We start from the raw sequence: 21,425 nt of genomic DNA on the forward strand, positions 1-21,425 counted from the left end.
ATAGGCTTGATCAACATCAATCCATAAGTCCTAACCTAGCTACTAATTAACTTAGTAGTAGGCTAGAGTCAATGGTTATCAAATTGACCATATAGGGTTCTCAAATCACCAATTCATTGAGACCCAATGACTCAAGGTCATCCAATTCCCTTAGCCTAGGCCAAGAGTAAAGAAAACTACTAAAAAACTAGAGGAAACATTCTATCAAACACCTAGTGTGCAATAAAAGTAAACATCACAAAATGTAAGAGTTAATAGAACCCATAACTAACACAAGCAAGAAATCAACAATAGCAATTAAGATAAACATAAAAAGGACATGGAAACATGAAATTGCATTAAAGGAAAATTAAATCCACAAGAGTCCATGAACATAAAAGTAACAAAATAGAGAAAATAACAAGTAAAACTAGAATAGTAAAGATGTAATAACAAGAAATTAAAAGGAAAAACTAAATCAAAACAAGAATTTAAAGTTGGATCCAAGAGAATTTGACCTAAACTTCCCTAAATTCTAGAGAGAAGGGAGAGCTTTTCTCTCTAGAATTTTACCTACAACATGATGAAAACTACACTATGACTTTTCCCCCAATCCCTTGCCATCCTTGGGTTCAAAAGCATCAAAAATGAGTTGGATTTGGGCCTCCTTGAGCTCAGAAATTGCCCCCAGCGTTTTGCCTTTAAGTGAGTTACGTGACCAACATCACGCGTGCGCGTCGCTTAATGATTCTCTGGTCACGCGTGCGCGTGGGTGACGTGTACGCGTCGCTGGCGAATCTTCATCTCACGCGTACGCGTGCGTGCGCGTGGCCTTCAGTTCATCAAATCCTCATTTCTTCATGAATTCTCTATTTTTGCATGCTTTTTCTTCATTCCTTCAACCAAATCTTTGCCTTCTAATCCTGAAATCACTTAACAAACATATCAAGGCATCGAATGGAATCAAAGTGAATTAAAATTAGAAATTTAAAGGCCTAAAAAGCATTTTTTACTCTTAAGCTTAAATTAGGAGAAGTTCACAAAACCATGCTATTTCATTGTATATGCACTCTAATCGCTCAAGTGTCTAGGGTTGATCTACTCTAATCTCCTCTACTCATGCTTTCTAAAACGTTGTTCTTCATCTAACCAATCAACAAATATTTAGTGTACTAATGCAAACATCATGAGGGATTTTCAAGGTTGTAATGGGGCTAAGGTAAGGGTGATGATACATGTATGGCCAGGTGAGTTATAATTTGAATCTTTGACTAACCTAAGTTTTCACTTAACACATACACACACTCTATATAATTCTAAAATCATGCTTAGCTACCCAAAATATCACTTTTGCATATTTTTACACACTCATGTATCAAGTCTAATTCCATCACATATGCATTGATCTTTTTATTGAACTTAACATTGGGGTAATTTTATCCCCTATTCATTTATTTCTTTTCTTTTTTCTTCTCTTTTCTATTTTTTCTTTTTTTTTCTTCTTTTGTTTTTTATATAATTGAAAGCATATTATATCAATGCATATGGTTTCTCTAATTTTACATGAGTAAGCACCCAAATTCTCAATAATTGTCAATAAAAACAAAACACATTCTCATCAAGCATAGTTTTCACATTTTCCCACATTTAGTTGACACACACTCACTATCTTAAGCTAACCAAAAATTCAAATAGGACAATTAATTAATTTTCTACTTAAGGCTAGTGATGTGTGATAAACCACTATTTTATGGTTTATCTTGTGCTAAATTGAGTGGTTTTTATCAAGTCTTTACACACTTATTCATACAATTTGCATGGTTTTACAAATCCTTCCTAATTTTGTGCTACGATTGAAAACATGCTTCTTTGGTCTTGAATTTGCTAATTTTAATCCTCTCTTATTATCATTCGATGTCTTGATATGTGTGTTAAGTGATTTCAGGGTTTATAGGGTAGGAATGGCTTAGAGGATGGAAAAGAAGCATGCAAAAGTGGAAGGAATACAAGAAACTGAAGGAATTGCTAAGCTGTCCAACCTGACCTCTTCGTACTCAATCGATCATAACTTGAGCTACAGAGGTTCAAATGAGGCAGTTCCAGTTGCGTTGGAAAGCTAACATCCGGGGCTTCGAAATGATATATAATCTGCCATGGTTTCCCTGCAGATAATCGGTGCACACGTGTGCATCTGCAAAAATTTAGCGTATCAGAATTTGCCCCCGGTGATTTCTGGGCTCCTTTTGGCCCAGTTCCAAGCCCGAAAAACACAGAATAAGAACTGCAGAATAGGGGAAACACAGGGAGACAACTCATACACTTCTCATTATTTACAATTTAGGTTTTAGATGTAGATTCTAGAGAGGGAGGCTCTCTCCTCTCTCTAGGTTTTAGGATTTAGGATTTCTTCTTTCAATTTCTTCTCAAATCCAGGTTCAATATTCCTTTAATTTAGTTTTCTTCTACTTTTTATTAATTCTATTACTTTAGTTTATCTTCTTCTCTTGTTAATTTATTAATGCAAAGAACTATTTCTATCTCTAATCAATTTCCAGTTATCATTTAATTTATCATGGATTGGAGTTCTACAAGGCGACGCGTGTGCGTGCCTGACGCGTACGCGTGACACGCAAAGATGACCAGTGACGCGTACACGTGACTGACGCATAAGCGTGACATGCGCGACCTGCAGAAATCATAGAAAAAAATAGTGGTGTAAATATTTTTTGGCGCCGTTGCCAGGGAGTTGCAATTGCGTGCTAAATTATTAGTTGGTGTAAATATTTCTTTATTTTACATATTTGCATATTTTTATTTGTTTTTATTACCATGAGCTATATGTTTCTTTCGTTGAATGACACATTCACTGCCTGATCTAAACTTAGCTGCATTTGATCCTGAAATTGAAAGAACTCTTTCACGTATTAGGCGAGCTCGGCGTCGGTTAGCCTCTGAAGGTGGTGAAGTAGTTACTATCAATTCACCAGTCTCATCTGAGGGCGAATCTGAACTGCCATCTGAGGAAGAAACAAGCTCATCTACTACTAATTCGGTTGATTTACGTGCAGGTGATATGGCAATGCCCAGGAGGATTACTCTCTAGAAAGCAGGAGCTACAGACTTTACACTGCAACCGTATCAAGCGCGTCACCCAAATCTGTCTGTAGATTTTGAACTGAAGACTGCGCTAATCAACTTAATACCTAAGTTTCATGGCTTACCTGCTCAGGAGCCTATCAAGTACCTCAGGGATTTTCAGATAGCCTGTTCTACTATCAGGCATCATGGTGCAGATGAGACTTCTATTCTGCTAATCGCCTTCCCGTTTTCTCTTGAGGGAAAGGCGAGGGAGTGGTACTACGCCCAACCTGAAGCAGTTGTTACCAACTGGGATATGCTCAGGAGAGAATTCTTGGAAAAATACTTTCCATCTGAGGTTATAGACAGACTGAGGAAAGAGATCTCCTGCATCATTCAAGGCGAATCAGAGACTCTTTATGAGTATTGGGAGCGCTTCAGGAATCTTTTGGACGCATACCCCCACCACATGATTGACAAGTTGGTGTTGATCAGCTACTTCACACAAGGCATGAAGCCTCAGGATAAGACTACATTGGATGGTGCGAGTAATGGTTCTCTGAAAAAGTACAAGACCGTGGATGAAGCGTGGCAACTGATCACTGATCTAGCAGAGTCTACTCGGAATTTCAGGCACAGAAACAACCATCCCAAGGCTGTTGCAGAGGTTTTCTCTAGCAGTGAGACTATTAGTCTCACACAGGCTATATGTGAGATGACCAACCTACTGAAGCAGATACAGCTGAATCAACAACAACCTCAGTCTCCCCCACCACAACAAAGTCAACAGTTAGTTCCTCAAAGAGTATGTGGAATATGTGCTGATTACACTCATTACACTGATGAGTGTCCACAGCTCCAACAAGAAGACAACACCTTGGCAGCTACTCATAATTTCTATGACCGCCCGAACCAAGGATACAATCAACAAGGCGGCAATTACAACCAAGGTGAAAACTATAATCAAGGTTGGCAAGACAACTCCAACCAGGGATGGAGAGATAATTCCAACCAGGGATGGAGGGATAACTACAATAGAGGAGGCAGAGACAATAATAGAAATCATAGGTGGCACAACAACAACAGACAGCAGAACCAAAACCAGCCTTACAGAGTACCTCACCAAAGACAGTCCCAAGCGCCTCAGAACAACCAACAGCAGACCCCTCAAATCACATACCCCCTTTCTCTTCTACTGATGAGATGTTTCGTTCTCTTGCACAAGGACAGCAAGACATGCAGAGTACACTTAGCTCCACCTTAAATGGTCTGACCTCTACTGTACAAGATCTTGCCTCACAGATTGGATCAATGAATACTTCCAATAATCAGCCTTCAAGCTCCAGTGAAATTCTTTCTCAACCTATACCCAACCCCAAAGGTGGAATCAATGCCATCACTTTGAGGTTCGGAACCACACTACAAGAGAGGAATCACGAGGAGCCAAGCTTGCAAGGAAACGCCCCAGTTGAGGACATGGTTGAAGTGGAGGATGTTGAAGAGGAAGATGAAGTACAAGACATGGTTGAAGAAGAAGCAGCTCAGCCAAGGAATGGAGAACCCAAGGGAGCTAAAGCTGCAAGAGACGCCGTTCCCATCCCATTTCTACACCTTGCTAGGAAGCCCAGAAAGCAGATGGAATTAGACCCTAAAATGGTAGAAATATTCAAAAAGGTTGAGGTAACCATTCCATTTTTTGATGCCATTTAGCAGGTACCTAAATATGCTAAGTTTCTAAAGGATTTGTGCATGCATAAAGATAAATTACAGAATTTAGAAACTATTCTTCTAGGTAGTTCCATTTCTGCTTTAGTGGGTGATATACCTGAAAAATATAGTGACCCATGTCCATGCATGGTTACTATTACTATAGATGGTGTGAAATTTTCTGACTGTATGTGTGATTTAGGAGCGTGTGTTAGTATAATGCCATTGTCTGTATATGATGCTTTGAGGTTTCCTCCCTTAAAAAGGTCGGCAACTCGTTTTGTTTTGGCAGATAAAAGCATTATCTCTGTGGTTGAAATTGCTGAGGACGTGCTGGTGAGCATTAAGGGGCTCACATTTCCTATTGATTTCTATATTTTGGAGATGCCCCCTAATGACGCAGGAAGACCATCATCCATCCTGCTTGGAAGACCATTCCTGAAGACTTCAAAGTTCAAGTTGGATGCTTTCTCAGGAACTTATTCCTTTGAGATAGATGGCAGAGCCGTGAGCTTCAATTTGGATGAAGCTATGAAGCACCCTTCGGAAGATCATTCCCTCTTCCAGTGCAACATCATTGATGAGACTATTGCTGCAGTTCACCAAGAAGAAGTAGAAGAAATGCACATGGAGCAAGATATAAGTGTGGGAAACCCCCCGAACACAATGAGGACACTTTGCCATTATCACTAGCTCCAGATGATCAAGTGCCTAACCATGAGCAGAAAATGGAGTTAAAGCCCCTTCCACCGTACCTCAAGTATGCTTACCTTGAGGACAATCATAAGCTCCCAGTTATTATTGCAAGGGAACTTACATCCCAACAGAAGGATCAGTTGCTTAGTGTGCTGAGAAGACACAAGAAAGCAATCGGGTGGAGCTTGGCGGATATAGTAGGCATCAGCCCTCAAGTTTGTGAGCACAAGATATTTTTAGAAGATGGAGCAAGGCCTGTCCGTCAACCTCAAAGGAGACTGAACCCCACTATCTTAGAAGTTGTCAAGAAAGAAGTGACCAGACTGCTTGAAGCTGATATTATCTACCCCATCTCAGATAGTGAATGGGTAAGTCCAGTACAAGTAGTTCCCAAGAAGTCTGGAGTCACAACAGTGAAGAATGAGCATGGAGAGCTCCTGACAACTAGAGTGCAGAATGCCTGGAGAGTTTGCATTGATTACAGGCACCTCAACCAGGCCACTCGCAAGGATCATTACCCTTTGCCATTTATTGATTAGATGCTTGATCGCCTGTCAGGTAAATCACATTACTGCTTTTTAGATGGTTATACAGGCTATTTTCAAATTCATATAGCTCCTGAAGATCAGGAGAAAACTACTTTTACATGTCCCTTTGGAACGTATGCATATAAGAGGATGCCTTTTGGCTTATGTAATGCACCGGCTACTTTCCAAAGGTGTATGATGAGTATTTTATCAGATCTTATTGAGAGCTGTATGGAAGTTTTCATGGATGATTTTAGCATTTATGGTGATTCATTTAGTCTTTGCTTGGATAGTTTAGCTAGAGTATTAGACAGGTGTGTTAGTTCAAACCTTGTGTTGAATTTTGAAAAATGTCTTTTTATGGTAAAACAAGATATTGTTCTGGGACACGTTGTTTCTAATACTGGTATTTCTGTAGATCCAGCAAAGGTAGATGTAATTTCCAGTTTGCCTTACCCCTCCTCCGTAAGGGAAGTCCGTTCGTTCCTTGGCCATGCAGGTTTCTACAGGAGATTTATCAAGGACTTCAGTAAGATCGCATTGCCTTTATCCAAACTGTTGCAGAAGGATGTTGACTTTGAGCTGAGTGAGGGCTGCATGAATGCGTTTGATAAGCTGAAGATCGCCCTGACTCAAGCTCCAATTGTAAGAGGACCATACTGGAGCAATCCTTTTGAGATTATGTGTGATGCCTCCAACCATCCAGTAGGAGCGGCCCTGGCTCAGCGTGAAGGTAAGGATCCTTTCGTAATAGCTTATGCTTCCAAGACCTTAGACACTACTCAGTTTAATTACACTACCACTGAAAAAGAGCTTCTGGCTATTGTTTTTGCTCTGGATAAATTTCGAGCCTATTTACTTGGTACTAAGGTGGTAGTGTACTCAGACCATGCAGCTCTAAAGTATTTATTAGCTAAAAAAGAGTCTAAACCAAGGTTAATATGTTGGATACTGTTGCTGCAAGAATTTGATTTAGAAATTAGGGATAGGAGTGGTTCCCAGAATTTAGTGGCAGACCACTTGAGTCGTCTTGAGCACATCAAGGATGACTCCACTCCTTTTCAGTGATGCTTTTCCATTTGATAGCATGCATGCAGTATTTGAAGTAGTTCTTTGGTATGCACCTGTAGCTAATTATCTAGTTAGCCATACTTTTCCTCCTAATTTTACTAAGCATCAAAGGGACAAGCTGAAAAGCGAGTCCAAATATTATATATGGGATGACCCATATTTATGGAGGTATGGTGCTGACCAGATAATTAGTAGGTGTGTGCCTCAATCAGAATTCCAGTCTATTTTAGAGGTCTGCCACTCTTCTGAGAGTGGGGGACATTTTGGCCCTCAAAGAACAGCTAGAAAAATTTTGGACTGTGGATTCTGGTGGCCTACTCTTTTTAAAGATGCTACTGCCTTCTGTAAATCTTGTCCCCATGCCAAAGGTTTGGGAATATATCCAAGAGGGATGAGATGCCCTAGCAGATTATGCTATTCTGTGAGATTTTTGACGTTTGGGGCATTGACTTCATGGGTCAATTTCCAAACTCTAGTGGTTACTTATATATACTGTTAGCTATAGATTATGTTTCTAAATGGGTGGAAGAAATTTCTACCCGTACTGATGATGCTAACACTGTTGTCTCTTTTGTTAGAAACCATATTATCTGTCGCTTTGGATCATCACGAGCAATCGTGAGTGATCAAGGCACTCACTTTTGTAACAGGAGATTGACAGGCCTACTAAAGAGACATGGCATCATTCACAAGGTAGCTACAACTTATCATCCCTAGACCAATGGGCAAGAAGAGGTGTCTAACAGAGAGATCAAGCACATTCTGCAGAAGATAGTCAAGCCTCATAGGAAGGACTGGAGCACCAGACTTGTTGATGCGCTTTGGGCGTATCGGACAGCGTACAAGACACCCATTGGGATGAGTCTCTTCCTCTTAGTGTACGGAAAGGCTTGTCACCTCCCGGTGGAGGTGGAACACAAGGCTTTCTGGGCTGTGTGTGAGTGCAACACGGGATTTGAGAAAGCTGGTGCTGAAAGGAAGCTGCAACTGGCGGAACTGGAGACCCTTCGACTGGAAGCATATGACAACTCCAGGCTATATAAGGAGAAGGTAAAGGCTGTGCATGACCAGCATATCAAGAGAAGAGAGTTCAAACCTGGAGATCTGGTTCTCCTTTACAACTCAAGACTGAGGCTCATGCCAAGCAAGCTGAGATCAAGATGGGAAGGTACCTACAGAGTAGAGAAGGCAGAGCCATACGGAGTCTTTCACCTGAGTCATCCTTCAAGCTCTAAATTCATCAAGATCAATGGACATCGCTTAAAGCTGTATCATGGTGAGAAGATGAAGAAAAACAAGGAGCTGGAGATCTTCCTCTTGGAAGATCCACCAACAGAAGCAGATTGAGCTTGTGGACCGTCTAACTTAAGGACATAAAAGCAAAGTGATAGGTGGGAGACAACCCACCATGGTATGATCCTTTCTTCTCATTCTTAGTATATTTTATTTTAATTTTCTTAGTAGTCATTCACAGTTTCTGCATATACATCTGCATGCTGCATTTTGCATTCTGCATAAAAAAAAATGCACAACACACAAGCGTCGCTGACGCGTACGTGTCATATGTGCACGCGAAACAAGGAAGAATTGACCAGAGAGTTGCGTGGGAGCAGAGCTGGAAGCGTGCCTTAAGCACAAGCAAGACCACGCGTACGCGTCCCTCACGTGTACGCGTGACCCTGCAAATTGGCGTAAATGAGTGTATGGCCAGAAAATTATGATGGTGTGAGGCTGGAACTGTGCTGGGAGCACAAGCCCTATCACGCGTACGCGTCGTTTTCCCACCACAACCTATCACGCGTGCGCGTCATATTCAATTTTTGCTCTCGTGCGTATGAGACAGAGAGTTGTGCGTGCGCAAGGCTTCCTTCGCGCCAATTGCACAACCCATATCACCTGACGATAGAGCGACCCACGCGTACGCGTCGCATGCGACGCACAATTTACCCATTTCAGCACCTGATTTCAAATCTTTTCTCCCCCACTCATAATTCTTTTCAATCCTAATTATTTTCTTCCTTCTTTTTTTCTTCTTCCTTATCCTTTCTTACTTTCTATTACTTTCTTCTTCCCTTCTTCATCTACCTCATCCAGGTTCTCTTCTTCTTCCCCTTTTACTCTTTTATTATTCCTTTAATTTATGTTTCTTTCTTTCTTTTTCTTTTAATTTCATTATCTATGGTTTCTTTTCCTTTCTTCTTCCATGCATTTTTATGTTGGTGTTAGAAATTTAAATGGGTGATTGTTTTCTTCTATATTTTGCTTATGGATATATTGGGGTGTGATTTGACAATTAACACTAATCTTGGGGTTGCATGCATGTTGGATTTCATACTTTCCCTAATTTATTTTACATGCATACCAAGTGTTTGTGAAAAGTCCGTATAGCATTGTGAATTCTTAATTATTCTATTCTTCCACTCTACTGCCTGTTTTTCACAAAACCCTTGCAATCTTTTATTAATTCAATATAATTGTCAATACAAATGTGATTGTTAGTTTGTTACATTGGATAATCAACTTAATCTATTAATGCTTGATCTATGCTACTCATGCCTTTGCCGGCATGCTAATAACCATCTTGAATCTCATTGTCTTAAGTTATCATGCTATATTTACATTGATGACCTAATTACATGGAATCGCGACCATGTGTTTACGACCTTTTTCTTTACCTTAGCATTGATTATCACTTGTATTTTCCTCCTCCCGGTTCTAGCTATTTGATTTCATGTCCCTTTCTTTTCTCCCTTTTCAGGATGGCCACTAGGAAGGGTAAAGAGAAAGCCACTGACAAGCCATCGGCTAGGAAAGGAACCAAGAGAACACTAGAAAAGGTACTTCCATCTACCAGTGTCAAGCCACCAACAAAGCAAGTGAAGAGGATTATTAGAGTTGATGAATCAGAGAAAGCCTTTCCCGCCCGGGACTCCACACGGTTTGCTAACCATTATTACGAACAGATGTTCCCCATCCTGGCTGAGAGGAACTACAACAATGAGCATCTACTCATTATCCCAACACACTTTGTTGATTTTGTGGAGCCCCGAATTATGAGGAGGTAGTGGAAATTTTTGAGGAGACAGCCGCGAGAGGCCAACTTATCCTGGGTAGTTGAATTCTACTCAAACTTCTACTCGCGTACTCTACAGACCGTCTTCGTCCGTCAGCAGCAAGTCCCTGTCTCCGAGATTGCCATACACAGAGCATTGGACCTTCCACCTAGTCCAGAAGGATGGATGCATATTGAAGAACTGAAGATTGATGGTTTAGAGGTTATAGAAACTCTCGTTGTAAGTATAGTTACTAAACCAAGCAATCAACCTTTCTTACAAAAGTTGTGGTTGTCACAAGTAACAAACCCCTTTAAAATTGATAACCGAGTATTTAAACCTCGGGTCGTCTTCTCAAGGAATTGCAGGGAAGTATGTTCTTATTATTGGTTATGAGTTTGTAAATTGGGGTTTAGGAAGTAAGGTGGGAATATGTTATATGACAAATAAAATAAAATAAAATAATAATAATAAAATAAAATCTCTTGGCAAGGTATAAGAACTGGAGGTCCTATCCTTATCAATTGTGATGAAATTTGGATTTTAATCTCACTTTGTTAACCTCTAACTATGAAGGTAGATCAAGTGGATTAATTGGCTTAATCCTCAAGTCCTAGTCAATTCCGATGGAAAGACTAGAGTTATTGGAGCAACTCCCAATTTCAACCACTCCTTTATTTGACAACTCAAGCGTTACCAATTACTTAACCAATGCCAAAAGGAAGAAAATATCTAAATTAAATAGCATCAATATAAATAAAGCAAAGCAAAATTAAATCTGAAAATTCCTCAAATTATATTAATAAAAGCAATCCAATCTAACATGAAAGATTTATGAATCAAATGGGCAACATAAGTAATTATCAAATAAAAGTATTAGAGTATCTAAAAGTAGAAGAGAAATAATAACTGAAGAACATTGAACCTGGGATTTAGAGGCACTCCTAAAACTAAGAGAAATCCTAAATCCTAATTCTAAGAGAGAGGAGAGAACCTCTCTCTCTAAAAACTACATCTACTCCTAAAATTGTGAATTGTGAGAGCCTTCTATGAATGGGTGTAGCCCCCCACTTTATAGCCTCTAATCTGTGTTTTCTGGGCCGCAAACTGGGTCAGAAACAGTCCAGAATTCGCTGGTTTTGAATTTTGCCACGCTGGATTTCCGTCATTGCGACGCGGCCGCATGGATCACGCGGTCGCGTCGCCTAGCGTCAGGGGAACTATAACATATTATATATCAAATCGAAGCACTAGACGTTAGCTTTCCAACGCAACTGAAACCGCATCGTTTGGACCTCTGTAGCTAAAGTTATAGCCGTTTGAGTGCAGAGAGGTCAGGCTGGACAGCTTAGCAATTTCTCCAACTTCTTGTATTCCTTCCACTTTTGCATGCTTTCTTCCCATCCTCCAAGCCATTCCTGCCTTATAATATCTGAAAACACTTAACACACATATCAAAGCATCCAATGGTAATAAGAGAGGATTAATAATAAGCAAATATAAGATCAAAGAAGCATGTTTTCAATCAAAGCACATAATTAGGAAGGCAAATGTAAAACCATGCAAATAGTATGAATAAGTGGGTAAATAGTTGATAAAAATCACTCAAATGAACACAAGATAAACCATAAAATAGTGGTTTATCATATATCAAGAGGCATCTCGTAAGCGCCAGATGTATCAGTTCGACTGGAATAGCGTACTTGGAGTTATAGCCCAACCTGGCAGCAAGTGGATCTACGGGTAGCATCGTTCAAAACCTAAGAGCATCTCAGCCCAGTCACTCACCCTGGAGGCTCGCGTGTGAGCACAAATCATGTCCCACTATGTCGTTCCGAGCACTCACGAGTCGACCTTCACAGCAGACATGGCTGTCCTCATCTGGTGCATCTTGACAGAGCAGCCCCTCAACCTGCCCGAATACATCCAGGATGCCATGGGACACGTACAGATTGTGGGTAACCTGCCTTTTTTTGCCTTGATTTCAGATTTAGTCTCTGCAGCAGGTGTGTCCTCTCGGGCAGGCGACACGAAGGTCATCATCCCTAGAGCAGACCAGTATGTCCCGCATGGGAAGTACATCAGGCCGCCAGTTCCATCTGCAAGCCGGCCTGCAGGTCCATCTTTGGATACTCCCCCCTCTTCCACTGCACCGTCATCCACACCACAAGCACCATCCATCCATCAAATGTTCCTACAGATCCTTGAGAGGTTCGACCGGCAAGACCAGCGAATGGAGCAAATGGAGCACCGTAACAAGCGCAGATACAACTATCTGAAGGAACTCATAGCTGGTACCTACCCACCTCCAGAACAAAAGGACACCCCAGACTCCCTTTCATCCAGTAGTACAGAGAGCCAAGGCGAACCAGACAGTGGAGGCGACGCTTTCAACCCTCCCTTGCTCCTTACTGACGGCACGGACGACCGTGCCAAGCCTTAAGTGTGGAGAGGTCAGTCCTTGACTTCCGGAGGTAACTTTTCTCTCTTAACACCAACATTTGATTTTTTCTTTTGTTAGACAGGATAGATTGCATGATAATAATTGTTTGCATGTATGTTTTGCTTGGTTGAAGTAATATTTTCTTTTTCAAGACCCTTTTATAGCATTTCACTAATTTAAATTGAAAAATTTGTGTTAAACTGGTTTGAAGACTGTAAATTGGAACATGAATTATAGCTAAGAACACGCAACCTGTGAGATTTAAGCTTAATTACATAGTTACACTATTTAACCATAACATTTTATTTTTGTGTGTTTTCTTCTCTATAATTGTAATCTATATTTTGTTCCACTCTATATGTCCAATGTTTAGTGTATTTATATGCATACATATGATTGAGGCCATCATTTGTTATTAGCTCACTTATCCCAAATAGCCTACCCTTTCAATCACATTTGTTAGCCACCTTGAGCCTTCTAATCCCTATTTGTTCTATATTTTACCACATCACTAGCCTTAAGCAGAAAAATAATTAATTACCCAAGTGAATCTTTGGTTAGCTTAAGTTAGAGATTGTGTATCAATTAACTGTGGGAAACTGTGGGAACTTGGGTTGATGAAAGTATATAGTGTTTCATTGACAAAGTATTGGGAATTTGGGTACCTACTCATGTGAGACCAGAAAAAATAAAAAATCCATGTGCATTGATATGTTATGTTTGCTTTTATGATTTAAAAAAAAACCAAAAATATTCAAATAAATAAGTAATTAAATAAGGGGACAAAATTACCCCAATGCTAAGTTTAATAATCAATGTATATGTGATAAAATTAAAGAAATATTTGGTACATGAGTATGTGATACAAAAGTGGGAATTATGGGTAGCTAGGCATGAATTAGAATTACATAGAGTGTGTGTGTGTGTTAGGTGAAAGCTCAGGTTAGTCAAAGATTCATATTTTAGCTCACTTGGCCATACATATACCCTCACCCTTACCTTAGCCCCATTACAACCTTGAAAAGACCTCACGATGTTTGCATTGGTATACTAAATTTTTGTTAATCGGTTAGTTGAAGAACAAAGTTTAGAAAGCATGACTAGAGAAGAGAAGAGTGATTAACCCTATACACTTGAGAGATTAGAGTACATATACACTACCAGTGAGGGTTCAATGCTAGATTCTATGTTCCCTGCTTTCATGAGCTATCTTCTTACAAGTTTACTTGTCTTTTACTGTATGATTTGAATTAGTGAAATCTGATTTATGTTTGTCTCGGAGAATTTGTTTACCTTTAACCAAGTCAGTAGAGCATTTTGCATTTAGTTGCATTCATATAGATAGATTGCATTTCATAAGTTCCACCATTCCTCTTCACTCCTTTATAGCTTCTCTTGAGCTTAGCATGAGGACATGCTAATGTTTAAGTGTGGGGAGATTGATAAACCACTATTTTATGGTTTATCTTGTGCTAAATTGAGTGGTTTTTATCAATTCTTTGCACGCTTATTCATACAATTTGCATGGTTTTACAAATCCTTCCTAATTTTGGGCTACGATTGAAAACATGCTTCTTTGGTCTTGAATTTGCTAATTTTAATCCTCTCTTATTATCATTCGATGTCTTGATATGTGTGTTAAGTGATTTCAGGGTTTATAGGGTAGGAATGGCTTAGTGGATGGAAAAGAAGCATGCAAAAGTGAAAGAAATACAAGAAACTGAAGGAATTGCTAAGCTGTCCAACCTGACCTCTTTGTATTAATTCAATCATAACTTGAGCTACAGAGGTCCAAATGAGGCGGTTTCAGTTGCGTTGGAAAGCTAACATCCAGTGCTTCGAAATGATATATAGTTTGTCATAGTTTCCACGCTGTTAGGTGACGCACACGCGTGGATCACGCGTACACGTGACCTGGCGAAAATTCAATCCACGCGTACGCGTGACAGGGCCACGTGCTGGACGTATCAAAAATCGCTGAGGGTAATTTCTGGGCTATTTTTGACCCAGTTTTCGATCCAGAAAACACAGATTAGAGGCTACAGAGTGGGAGAATCAATACATTCATTCATTCATCAATTATTCACAATTTTAGGTTTTAGATGTAGTTTCTAGAGAGAGAGGAGAGGCCTCTCTCTAGGTTTTAGGATTTCTCTTAGTTTTTAGTTTATTTCTTCTCAATTCCAGGTTCAATGTTTCTTTAATTTAGTTTCTCTTCTACTTTTATTTATTCTAGCATTCTAGCTTATTAATTTTCCAATTTGGTTTATGAACTCCATGTTAGATTTGATTTCTTTATTTAATGCAATTTGAGGTATTTCATATTTATGATTTTAATTTAGCTTTTTACATTCTTAGCTTGAATTGAGTAATTGGAGACTCTTGAGTTGAAAGACTCAAGAGTTAATTTGTAATTGGGAATTGTTGGCTGGCTCTCTATTCACTACGCTAATCCTTCCCAAGGGAGAGGATTAGGACTTGTGAATAGAAGTTGGCTTCCTACTTGACTTTCCTTTATTCAATAAGGGTTAACTAAGTAGAAATAACAACCTATTACTATTAATCTTGGGAAATCCAACAAGGATAGAACTTCTGACTAATCTTTTCCTAGGCAAGGCTTTTTATTTTAATTATATAAATTCTCTTGTTAATTTTCATTGCTTTAATTTATAATCATTTATTTTTCTGTTTTCCAACTCTCAAAATTTCTCAGAAAACTCATAACCAATAATAAGTAACGCACCTACCTGCAGTTCCTTGAGAGACGACCCGAGGTTTAAATACTTCGGTTATTATTTTTATTGGGTTTGCTTTAGTGACGAACAATTTTTTTGTACGAAAGGATTCTTGTTGGTTTAGAAACTATACTTGCAACGAGAACTTATTTGTGAATTCTTTACTAACAAAAATCCAATCGTCAATGTGGTAATATAAAGAACAAAAGGGGTTAAAAAGGCTCAAAGTGGCAAACAAAGGCAAATGAAATGGTAGGCTATTTGGGATAAGTGAGCTATAATCAATGATGGACTCAATCACAACAATGCATTGTATTTATTTGGCACTTTTACCGTACTGGGAACCCATGGGTCGGGGGTTCTCATTCCGTATATATCTCTTGTTTTTCAGATACAGGTCTAGGTGCTCAGAAGTGAGCTGTGGTTCATCTGAGAGACGGCAAAGATCTTTATATTCTCTACTTTATATTTTTCTTAGAATCTCTCCACCTTTATTTTGAAAAGCTTATAATATCTATTGAACTCCTTTGAACTTGCCTATAGAGGATCTTATGTTTCTTTTGGGAGAGATTAGGAGATTCTGTTGTCAACTACTTTCACACTGTACCCTAGCCGACCTAAACTTCGCGGGTCGCGAATAGTGGCTATTTACTTATGTTATATATATATCTATATAATGTCCTTCTCTTCCTCTCCTTTATGCCTTTATCTGTATATCGCCTTCGGCTTCACGCTTTATCTTTTAGTCGTTGATGCGTGAGTGATACGACTTCGCGACTTTATTTTTACTCTTTTCAGACTTTTCGATTAATACTCCTTTCAATTATACTTATATTTATGTATTAAAAATCCACCTTGAGAGTTGTATCACCTTATTATCATTGACTTATGACTCGGGCATAAGGATTTGAATATTAGGGTATTACATTTTCAACTAAAAAGTCCCTTTTGGAAAGATTATACGGCTTTAAGTTTTTAACATGCTCCTATCTTAGTATTAAATATGTTTAAAGTCGTCGTAATATCCAAGCTATCAAAGTGGTGTAGCCGGAAGCATGATATTCTGGTGGCAAGGTGTTATACAAAACCCTTTCTCACCAGTATAGTCACCATCTTAATCTCTAGTCCACTTTGGTATCGCCCTCTCCTTTGCACTCAATTTACCCTAAAACCTAAACCACCCAATTTGCCCCTCTTTTTGTGGCTTCCCATCCTTCCATCATCTCATCCCCCCTTCTTTCCTCCGAGCTTATCTCTTTTTTAATGACTATAGTCAAATCCTCGCCTTGTCTTGGAAATCATGGGGTTCATCATTGTGTTCGACAACCTCGTCTAGGCTAAGTTTAGAAAAGCTCCTCTGCATCCCGGATCTGCCTATTCTCCGCCTCATTATCATCGCTCATAGATCTGTCCCTGCATGACGGCAATGGTGATGGGTAGTGTTGGTTCGCTGACACCTGAGTCACTGCTACTAGGTGCTAGTTCAATTGTTTTAGGTAAGTTCGTTCTTTTTTTTTATTTTCAGTTTTTTTGGTGTATTGTGTTGTGTTTATTTGATCAATTAGAGAAATCTGAGTTGTGATTGCATTATAACTTTGCAATGTCATATTCTTTTTTTTCTGTGACTATAGATTCAGGGACTTGTTGAATATTCCTTGTTTGTGCAACTAGCAAGAAACTAATGCCTATATGTCCATGAAATTAGATTGTAAGATTCTTTGAGAACTTTTTTTTAATTTTGAAACTACTTAGTCAGTGTTTTGATGTTCACATCAATTTCTTTGATCCTTGAATATCTTTGATAGATTTTTTTTGGTAGTGTTTCTATTTGTTACTCACATTTCATGTCTTGTTATATGATTGGATTTAAAATTTTTTAAATATTCAAATTTTGTGGCTTGCTAGTTTGACAAAGGATTATGAAGATACGTAGAGAATCAAGGTATTGTGAAATTTGTAGTTGTTTACGTTTATGTGAGTGCATGTTTTTGTTCTCCGTTTCTAAAAGAATGTAGCCATTATTTGGATTTGCACAGGAAACATAAATATTTGGATGTTGCTCCTTATCCTTGAAATGAGTTATCGTAACTAAGATAAGTGAATCTCAGAGGTTTGTGGCTTTTCTTTTTTAATCATTTTTATTCATGGGCTCTTTACTTCTAATTTCATCTTATCTTTTGAATGATGACATCAAATTTGTAGTGTATCCTCAATTATTTTCTATATATTATTTTAGGGTAACTGGGAATGGACGAAGATGAGGATGTGGACTAAATTGGTAGGTTATTATTTATGCCCTTTACCCCCAAACTGGCTAATTTGTACTAGAATACAGGATTCTATTTCTTTTCTTAAATTGAATTTAGCATAATTTTAGTTATATTTTTGTTAGACACAATTCATGTCTCTTTTCCTTTTAGATACATTTTATATGTTGATTTTATATGTAATATGATGAATATACAATATAGTCACTGTGATTGCATACATAAAACTCTTCATCCATTGATTAACATCAGTTATTGGGCCATTTTTGTAGGTTTAGAGGACATGTTTGTAGATCTTTTCTATTAATTTTTCACTTACATACTTTGGCTAATACTGAATATAGAAGTTATTATAAAATTATGTGTGTTGTCTTTGTTGTATGGTGACTGAAGACAGGATCAGGCGGAAGAAACTAGAATCTCAGCTTAAACTTGAGGCAAAGCTCCATAATCTGGAGGTAAATTTTTGCTTCCCCTAATTGCTTTCTTCTTTCTAAGTAACTATTCTAGAGACACGTACTTGTTTGAATCAATGTATTAAGTTACAGGTTGAATCGTGTAGTGGTTCTGAAACCATAAAGGAAGTTGTTGGAAGGATACATCAGAGAGAAAAAGTAGCTGTTAAGCGTTAAAGAGCTATGGCATATAGCTTTTCTCATCAGGTATGTTATGATCTTAAGAAATGTCCCATTATCTACTTTTGCATATTCAGACTCAAGTCAAATAAATCTCTTGTGAATCACAGTGGAGGGACAACTATAGTAAGAGCCAAGGGCTAGGAAACTGTGAACTTGGTAAAGCTAATTGGGGTTGGAGCTGGAAGGAACACTGGATCGCTGCTCGGCTGTGGAAAAGTTGTGTTGCCACCGTGTCCAATAATGCAAAGAAAGCTCAGAATAACCAGTCAAGTAAGACGGATAAGAAGACATCAACACCAAAAACACCTATTTCTGCAAAACCAGCTTCCACCAATCCAAAAGGGACCCTTGATAAACCCATATTTCATGAGTTATTTTGTGCTTAGTTTGAATGATTTATTCAATCCTTCACCCACTTATTCATATTAATTGCATGGTTTTACTTTTCCTTCCTTATTATGTGATGTATGTGAAAAACATGTTTCCTAAGCTTTAAAATTAATTATTTTAATTACCTTTAAGTCTTGGTTAAGAAATCAGTAACTCAACAGTTGTCAAACTCAGCATAATTGATAATCGTTATCTTGCTAATTGAACTGAGCTTCAATAATCCCAACTTTTTCTTAGGAAATAAATAGGATTCGAAGGTCAAACTAATTAGTCCCTTGACTTTTCTTTGTTTTAGCAAGGGTTAACTAAGTGGGATTTAGATTCAACTTTCATTATTGTTGAGAGAGATAACTAAGTTAGACTTCCAATTTCTCTTACCTTGTCAAAAGTCTGCTTTATAGTATTTATTTATTTTAATTGCCATCTACTCTACTTGTCATTCAAATCACTTGCTTTTCACCTTCTAAACCCCGATTACAACCTTTATAGCCAATAATAAGAACATACTTCCTTGTAGTTCCTTGAGAAGACGACCCGAGGTTTGAATACTCGGTTAACAATTTTTAAGGGGTTTGTTACTTGTGACAACCAAAACGTTTGCACGAAGGGATTTTTGTTGGTTTAGAGACTATATCTACAACGCGACTATTTTTATGAATTTTTTTACTGGCAAAAATCCCAACGTCAAAATGGCGCCGTTGCCGGGGAATGGCTAACGTGTGCCTTATTATTGGTTATTGTAAATATTTTTCTTTTGCTTGTTTCTTTATTTTTGTTTTTCCTTTTTATCTTTATTTGCTACCATGAACTCTCACCCCTCTCGCTTTGAGTTTGGTTCTAACTTTGTTGAAAGAAATAGAAGTTACAGTAGGAATATGCATCAAGGTCAGACCAATCAAGGATGGATGGAGCCAAGAGGATCTAATTACCCTAGTACCAATCCAATCACTCCCAATCACCGCCACTTTCCTATGTATCATGTCCAAGTCCGGCAACCCGAGAAGCAGAGGTTCGCCTAAAGGAAACAGTAAATAAACTTCAAACAACCATTCGACAACTGGAGCAAGCAATAATTCAATGGGTTTCTAGGCGCTCAAATACACAAGGATCAGCCACAGCCCCATGTGAACAGTCTAACAAAGAGCATAGCATGAAGGAGATACCAGAAACTCCAGTGGACAAGACAGAGAATGAATTCGTACTAGAACAAGTAGAAGAAGCTGTCATTGTTTAAGAATAAGAGTTCGTTGAAGACCTAGGAGATGCTGAACCTCCATGGGAATCCAGAACTGAGGAGAACTCCGTCAAGGACGCTACAGTTGATGCTAAAGAGGATATTGTACAATCTCCAAGGCAAGTTGTTTATGAAGAATCAGACAGAATAACCCAAGACACAAATTCCCTTGATGATGATAGTCACATGTCAAATTCTCTTAGTAAGGAACTGGCATCCGCAAGTGAATTATCTGAGGTCGAAGAATATTCCCCAAGTGAATATGAAGACGATGCGGAGGTAGATTTCTCTCAACCTCCAATCTATGACTCAAGTGATGAGGAAGACATAGAAGACTTTGACCAGGACACAGATACAATTGTAGAACCTTGCAAGGAAGTGGAGGAATTCACAGAAGAGCACAAGGAAGTAGAACTTACAGAACCACCGGAAACACCTATCCCAAGGCCATTACCACCTAATACAAGCTTCAAGTGGGTACAATCCTTAACCTATAACTTTACTTATTCACTTGAATATGGTTTACTTGAAACAGATGGCCAGCTTAGAGCTCTTTACGGCTTTAAGAGTAAGAGGGAAATGGCTCGTACTCAGAGTTGGTGCACAAGGTTCAATAAGGTTCCACGCTTCACCTCGAAGTACACGGATTGGTATCATGCTCAATTGCATGGATCACAGAGAATGTTTGGTCACCATGGTGAGATTCTACTTTTTAAACCGCCCGGATGGAAACATATAGATCAAGATGGAGGCGGATTTAATAGCAAAGCTCGGGATCCTGGAATCTATTCTGACATTCGTCACTCTGGGAGCCTAAAAATTTGTTTGAAGCTGCTCAGAAGCTTTACATGCCTAGTTTGGGACCCTGGAGGCTATTGGCATTCCAAGCACTGGTGGAGATTTTTGGACGAATTTAAACATAAGCCGCCATAGCAGGAAGCTCCTATAATGTCCAACTTAAGGACTTTAACTAAAAGTGCTAGGTGGGAGACAACCCACCATGGTATGGTCGCTTCTTTTTCAATTTATTTCTTGTTAATTGCTTTCATTTTTTATTTCCTTTTCATTTTACTTCATTGAACCTGGAATCATGCATAGAATTCATGTTAATCATTGCATTCTGCATTTATCATACACATAAAAAAAAGGGGATGCACGACGCGACCACATGCCCCATGCGATCGCGTCATATTGCGAAAACACTATCCACGCAACCGTGTCACCCACGCGGCCGCGTGCCCTGGAGATCGGCGTCAAGATCCAACGTCCAGAAAGTTAGGCTGGAATCGTGCGGCCCTTGTACGTTTTGCACATATTGGCCCATGCGATCGCATGCCCCATGCGATCGCGTCACTTGCACAAAAATAATCCCACGCGACCGCGTGAGTGACACGATCGCGTCGCATGGATTGCACAACACACTAGAAGGAGACAGAGAGTTGCGCCGAAACGATGCTGGAGTCATGCGTCTAGCACAAATTCCAGCGACGCGATCGCGCGACCCACGCGATCGCGTCATCCCCTCTCCTACCCCTCTCATGCGATCGCGCGACCTACGCGATCGCGTCACCCCCATTTTCACCCCCACCACGCAACTGCGTGCCCCA

The 21,425-nt window shown here is 39.2% G+C and overlaps 1 pseudogene; it reads left to right on the plus strand.

Annotated features, from left to right (window-relative positions):
* LOC107640551 overlaps positions 17,937-21,425 on the plus strand; it is an 8,773-nt pseudogene continuing 5,284 nt past the window's right edge.

This window comes from Arachis ipaensis, chromosome B05, assembly GCF_000816755.2.
Source record: "Arachis ipaensis cultivar K30076 chromosome B05, Araip1.1, whole genome shotgun sequence".
NCBI classification, from domain to species: domain Eukaryota; kingdom Viridiplantae; phylum Streptophyta; class Magnoliopsida; order Fabales; family Fabaceae; genus Arachis; species Arachis ipaensis.